This window comes from Podarcis cretensis (genome assembly GCF_951804945.1).
Source record: "Podarcis cretensis genome assembly, chromosome: 9".
Classification (NCBI taxonomy): Eukaryota; Metazoa; Chordata; class Lepidosauria; order Squamata; family Lacertidae; genus Podarcis; species Podarcis cretensis.
The window spans coordinates 22533817-22541095 of NC_137178.1; the positions used below are offsets into that span (position 1 = coordinate 22533817).

The window sequence follows — 7279 nt, forward strand, 5'->3', positions numbered from 1 at the left end:
AGTGCCAATGAAGACCAAGGTGCTAACAGAACAGGAATTCGATTTAGCCCTATTTTGATGGAGCTGCACTCCCACAAAGGCATCAGATGCTGCTCAGCTTGGGAGAGGTGTGTTGTTTTAGACCTGGGCCTTACAAAGGGAGCCCTGTTAACATCTCCACCTCTTTATAACCTCTGACCAATTTCATCTGGCATGACAAATGCAGCCTTTCTTGGAAAGAAGGAAATCTAATCACAATTATTCATGCTCCAATAACATCCAGGCTCAATCATTTCAGTTTTGGGGGACTGCCTTTGAAGCTTGCTTAGAAACTTCAATTGATTCTGAACAGAACAACAAGATTCCTAATGGGTAACAGCAATAGGGAACACACAAATAATGGAAAAAAAACCAGCACTCCTCTGGCTTACAATTTGTTGGCTGGCTCAATCTGAAGTATTGGTGTTGGCCTATAAAGCCCTCCAAGTCTTGGAACCTGGAAACCTGAAGGACTGCTTGCTCCCAGATGGATCTGCCTGGCTAGTAAGATTTCCATGCGCCCCTCTTAGATCACTCACATTTCAGTGTCCTCTTATGTATAATTCAAAAAGAGGAAACACATCTCCAAAAAAATGAGGGCAAAACAGATTTGCATAAAATGTGCATCTGCTAATATATATGTATAGATGCGCATTTTGAAATAAACTACTCCAATTTATGTGGAAATAGAATATCTCTCACCATAACAGAGAAACTGTGGCAAGATTACCTGTGTTCCTGCTCGGTTGATGGGCAGCTTCCAGATATTAGGAAGAACTTGTTCTACAGAGTCCCTTGGAAGGCGGTGGACTTCACTGGGGAATTGAAGCAGATGTTGGGTTGTGATCTGTCATGGATGCTTTAGTTGTGATTCCTTCACTGCAGAGGGTTGGACTAGATGACACAGGGTCCTTTGCAACTCTGCCATTCTATGCTTCTATTATTTAACTTCTTATGATGCATTATCTTAAATCCAGATTGTAGCCACAGAGATAAAAAGAGTCATTCCGTTGTCTGGATAGGTTACTTCCTGGTTCACATGAAAAAGCCATTTTCAAGACTTGGTCCCCTTGATCTGATTTTGTCTATTGTGACTTAACTTTGCCTACCTGGATGGACTTGACTTTATCTGCTGGACTTGACTTTCCCAGACACCACCAGCTTCCCCTGTGAGACTCAAGAAGCCACAGAGCAGGACACAAGCCTATTGCTGTTCTTCCCATTGTTCTTCCCAAGAAGGAGAAGCTGTAGTAGTGGAGACAGGTGCTGTATTTGGAGGAAGGTGGAAGGTTGGAGCTCTCCCTCTGCGAAATCTCCCAGGCCTTTAACTATTCGATAATAACTGCTTAATATTTGCTCTACGAATCCACAACGAAATCCAGGCTTTCGCTGTGAAATGTAAGGTAAACAAACATAGAGTCAGGGATCACCAAACAAGTAATAACATTTCATCTGGGGGATTGCATCCAAGGGAAAATCCCAGCGGAAGGGCACATTGTGGGTTAGTTTTTATAATGCCGGTGCGTCCAGGGAATAGAATATAACGTATGAAGTCCTGACCAAGTCAAGTGCAGTGAACAGTTTGATTTCATAACTGTGCAAAGAAGGTGAATCCCCACAGGAAGGACCGCGAATGCTGGGCTCTTTTTATATATTGGCATAGACAGAATGGATTCCTTTTTCAGTGGGGGAATAGCTATCACAGTTGACTTTATTTTATTTTCCATCTGCTAGGGGGAATATTACAGAAAATCAAAGACAATGATGTGGACAATTTAGCTTTCATAAAACGGAATCCATTATGCAAAGTAGTATCAATATATCCCTAGTCTCCCTTGCCTCACCCCACCTCCCTAAGAAAACCTCTGGGAATTTGTATTATTTTTCTAGAACTGTACTATCCCAAAAATCAGTTCTGGGTGCCTAATTTCATTGAATGATTAAATTTTAACCAATACTGTAGAATTAAGGGAACTAGACAAGGAATGTCATGTAAAACTCTTTCTTTCAGTGAAAAAGCAGTGTAGATTAGGACTGAAATGTAAGTTTGTTGAAGAACTGCAGCTCGGTGGTAGAGGACATGCATTGCATGCTAAAGATCCCTGGTTCAGTCCTCAGCATCTGCTGACAGGGCTGGAGAGTTACTCCCTGTCAATGAAGACAATATTAAGCTAGATAGACCAACAGTTTGACTTTGTGCAAGGAAACTTGCTCAGTTGGTAGCCATTATTCTGCTCTGCATGGGTGGGTGGGGGGAGAGAACCTGCTATTATTATTATTATTATTATTATTATTATTATTATTATTATCATTATCATTTGTGCTTGGGATCACACATATGGGCTGTTTTCTGTGCTCTTCTCCTTGGTGCCATTTCTTTCTGCTTCTTTGCCCTCAGGTACCTCAGCTTCATTTGCACACAGTGTTGTTTCATCCTATTGACTGTGAAGACCCATGTGACTTCACTGATGACACCATATTTCTGTGTGGTGTGGTGATGTCATGAACTTGCATAAACAAAATCAATGCCACAGTCACCGATTCAGCTAGAATCAGGGGTGGCTAGTTCCCAAGAGACTGCAATCTACTCACAGAGTTAAAAGCTGGCAGTGATCTACCCCCTTTTTGGGATTTCAGATCAAAGTTTTTGAGCTTTTTTTTAGGCAAGCCAAAGTTGTTGAGCTTCTTTAGAGGGAGCCAGTGATCTACCACAGACGTCTAGTGATCTACCGGTAGATCACGATCTACCTGTTGGACATGCCTGAGCTACATGGCTGAGTGGATAGCTCATCATTATAACAATTCCACCAACAAGAAGTATTAGCTCTGCTTCTACACGCACAAGTATCTGTGTCAACCAGCGGACTGTTTGGCTTAACAGTGAGCACAGGGTTGCTCCCACCAAATCCTGCATATTCTACTCTTGTCAAGGTAAGAGGTGGGGCTGATGGATAGTAATAGGAGGTTGGTACACTTCAGAATGATGTTCTACCCGCTGCAGCTGCAAATCACTCAGGACTGTTTAGCACAGTTTCATAGTAGCATTATTCAGACATTCATCAGAATGTGCATATAGGTGAATTGCATCGCTCTTTCAGTTTGGTGTACTGAAAGAGTATACACACATTCAAGCTGTGCATGTATATGATCTGTCAACACAAACAAATAACTTTTGAAGAGGCATGATTTCCCTGAGCGCATGGCTTGTATATGCACACAATTTGTATGTAGGCCCATAAGCAGTACCAGGACGCCTAACCCTGGCCTATACAAGTTTGGCAAAATGGAGGAAAGAAGTGGTGCCCATAGACTACATACACAAAAAACCCTTTTATATATTATGCTGACAATGCATGGGGGTGAGGTCAGAGGCTGCAACATATGCAATCCCATCCCTCCCTCTTATATGTGTTGAGATGAATATCTGAATAGCACTATGGATATATCTGGAGGTTCTCAAATCTAGAATTGCTTCATCACTTCAGCTGCCTGCTTTGGTACTGATATCACTTTTTGTCTGTATTGCTCAGTGTCTGGTGGTGGTTGCAAAGTTCCAGAAGAAATGTATCTAATCTAAAGTTAAAACAAAGTATGGAAAAGGTGGGGATCACAACTGATTTAAAGTTCTGTCGCTGAATTCTATAACTGATCCCACTATTCATAATCTGAGTGTATTAAACTTGTTTCACAGCACCTTGATTGGGTTTTCTCAGATGTCAAATATCATAAAGCAAGAAAGTGTCTTTCTGAGAGTTAAAGACAGACAAATTTATTGTGGCATAAGCTTCTAAGGTGCCTCAAGGCTTTTTGTTGTTTTCGGTGCAACAGACTTAACACGGCTACCCCTCTGGAAATTACATAAAATGTCAGCTATCAAAAACTATACAAATTACATGTCAGCTGTAAATCTATATTGTATTGTGTTTGTGGCAGTGTAGCTTCTGGCATCCATTGGCTGAGCAGGTGTGATGGTATGGAATGCTCGTGAACATTCCAAATGCCCAGGCAGCAAAGCCAACGGAATGTTTTTGGTCCAGCTTCTGTGAGGGACTGGAAAAGCATAAATCAGGTGAGGACTAGGAAGAGTTCCTTGGAACATTAAAGGGGGGAGGTGCCTTGATGAAAGAAGAAGAGATCAGTTACACTAGGGATTGAGAGGCAGTGTGATGGGGACTGAATGGATGGATAACTGACTAACCAGCCAACTGCAGGCATCTACTACCATTAAATATAATATAAATATATCTTTGCCTGTTAAATATAATCTAGGGTTTTTTAAAAAGCGAATTAGTCCTTTAAACTGAATGTAAATAGGGGGACCATGCTTCTACTTGTGATGTTGCCACAGATTATATGGCTGAATGACATGTGAAACTTTTCTCTACTGGAAGATCTTGCCAAACTGAATGTTCTTGTTTTTCTTCTTCCTTTGATTTAAAGCCTTGACAGATCTGGGGCACTATGATTCAGAACAATCACTAATTCACACATGAACTTGTGAAACATTTTATGAGAGTAAAAGCTGAACACAAGCTCTTCCCATCAGCTGGAACTTGACAGTCCTAAGTATTGGCATTAGAAAACACCCCCTATCTAAAGTGTCCGGGAACTGCCATCAGTGCTGGAGGGAGAGAGCAAAATCCAGAGAGATTCCAGAGAGCGTCCCGGGATTGGGAGAGGCAGCCCATCTTCTGGGGAAGAGAATCAGCGTAGCACCAGTGGAGAAGGGGGGCAGATGGGGGAAGCGGCGAGGCGGTCCCATGACTCCTTGCCGGAGACCAGCGGGGAGAGTAGGGGTCCTCCGCTGCCTACGCCCTCCTTGCGCAGAAGGCTTTTGCGCAGAGAGAGTAGGAGGAGACTAGGCGTCAAAGAGCTTCTTTCCTGGAAGAAGTTTAAGAAACACCCACTGACGGATTCTGCCAGCGATTGAGACAGCCATGGGTGAGTGGCTGTCCAGACAGAAAAGGTTCACTCAGGCAACCCAGCCAGGTGTTTGCACCGGCTTACGCACGAGCAACCCCTAGAACCATTACATAAAGTTATACTTCCGCAAATTTTATTCCGAAGAGGTCCTCATTATCAAGATACGGATAAGTTCAAAGCACCAGGCTTTTTCTGTATTCAGAAGAGGAACAATATTCGTCATGTTCCAACATCACCGCTGCACTTCCTACCATAACTCATTTCATCAGGCAAGGGCTGTGACTTCAGGAGAACCAATTAGAGACTAATTGCTTTAAACACGGTCATACTTCATTGTGCAGCCTTAACAGTGAATCAATACACAATGGTTCTGCATCAACTCAATCAAGATTCTCTTGGGAGGAAAGTTTTGGGCACCATCCTGTATCCACTCAAGAACTTCTCACTGACTAATAAAACCAAAACAAGCACATAACCATACTTCCCCTCACAGGCATGACAGGGCCTAAGAAAAAGCATGCACAGGAATTATGCTTCAGTTTTCATTGGATGTCCACAAATTCCAGTGTTATAAGGGGGGGGGGGAGAGAAAAAAAGCTTTTCTCTATTTACTTTCTCCATATCATGACCCACAAGATTCACATACTCTTCCCATGCTCTCCTCACCCTCCCCCCTCCAGCTCGGGCCCCGTAATCCAGTTCTGTGTTCTGTATTCCTCATTACATCTGAAACAGAGAAATATTGTTTAATGTTGGGTTACCAGCCAGGATCTTAAACCTGGTTTAAACTATGGTTTAAGATCCTAGGATTTAGCATTTCAGACACAATCTCTGTCTTAGAGATTATGATGGCATGGAAGAAGAGAAAAGAAATGAAATGAGACAGATCTGGACTGATGCTTGTTCAGAATTTAGGAAGCTGGAATCAATGCATACAAACCAGCCCATGCTCAATGGTGTTTAGGCTACAGTTTGTAATTTGACTTCAAACGTTTCTGTATTGTGGTAGCAGCATCCATGCACATAACTACCTTGATTAACTTTTACATAATATTATACAGTGGTACCTCGGTTTTCGAACGTCTAAGAAGTGGGACATTTTGGTTTTCGAACCCCGAAAACCCAGAAGTAATTGGTTCTATTTTAGAATGCTTTTTGGAAGTCAAACGGCTTCCGGGAAGGTTTTTTCAATTTTCTCCATTGACTTTGCAGACCGCACTTTGCGCCTCAGTTGTCAGATGTTTCAGAAATCGAATGGTCTTCCAGAAGAGATTACTTTTGACAACCGAGGTACCACTGTATTTTATACACATTAACCAGGTAGGTAGGTAGGTAGGTAGGTAGATGATGATAGATTAGATAGATAGATGATGGATAGATAGATGATAGATAGATGATAGATGATAGATAGATGAACCCTCTTGATCACCTTGGCTTTCTGTCAGAAGAAACTGCAAGGCAGTAAAAATGTTCAATAAACCCCTTTTATTGTTTTAATGGAAACTTTAACAATGAATGAGGAAAGGTCTAATCTCTATTCAAAAAGCTGATAAGACAAGTGTGAGCACCTCATATCCTCAGAGTAGTGAAGTAATCAAAGTTTCCTAGTACCATGGCAAATATATATAACTTTGTAATAAATATTGCACTTCCTCCACAATGCAGCAGGAATAGAAGGGAAATATGGTATACATTTCCTTCTTCCTTCTTCCCGTAGTACATCTGCAGACTGCAGTAGCTTGTATTGCTTTGTTTGTGTGATGGCCTGGGATTCCGATTCAGAGGCTGAACCAGAGGAATCCCAGCCTGCACAGGAGTCCCCGCCTCCAGGGCCGGCTGAATTGGGGCAGGGCCTTGATGCTGAAGCGCCTGCACCTGTGTCGGAGCCTCAGGAGCAGGCACCAGGTGATCCCACTCTGGCTCCAGAGGTGGTTGAGGACTCAGTGCCTGCAGGTGAGTCTCCCCCTGGGCCCAGTAACCCTTTAGCCTCTCCTGAACTGCAGAGACTCAGGGCAGAGAGGCGAAGGGAACTGGTTGCTCCCAAGAGGAGTGCTCGCCTTAAGGCCAAGAGAGGCGGGTCTCCTGGGGGCCGGGACCGCCCCTAGCCTCAGAACAGATAAAGGCCAGTCGGCCCGGTCCCAGGTTGTGGGAGCAACGTCGTTGTTGAGTTCCTGTTCCTGCCCGGACCCAGACCTGACTCTCCAGTGCTCCTGTCCCCGCCCGGCTTCCTGTTTCGGACCTCGCCCCGCTCCTTGTGGACTGATTCCAGGCTAGTGACCCAGGACCGGACTTTGACTACGCCTACGGTAACCTCCCCCCCCCCCCCGGGATCAGCACA

At 43.6% G+C, this 7279-nt stretch overlaps 1 long non-coding RNA gene across 1 annotated transcript; it reads left to right on the plus strand.

The window, feature by feature from the left end:
• Positions 1-4063: 4063 nt before the first annotated feature.
• On the plus strand, positions 4064-5172 carry LOC307223943. The gene is made up of 3 exons (XR_013842338.1): positions 4064-4087; positions 4459-4618; positions 5058-5172. It is a non-coding gene; the product is annotated as an uncharacterized lncRNA (long non-coding RNA).
• The last annotated feature ends 2107 nt before the right edge of the window (positions 5173-7279 follow it).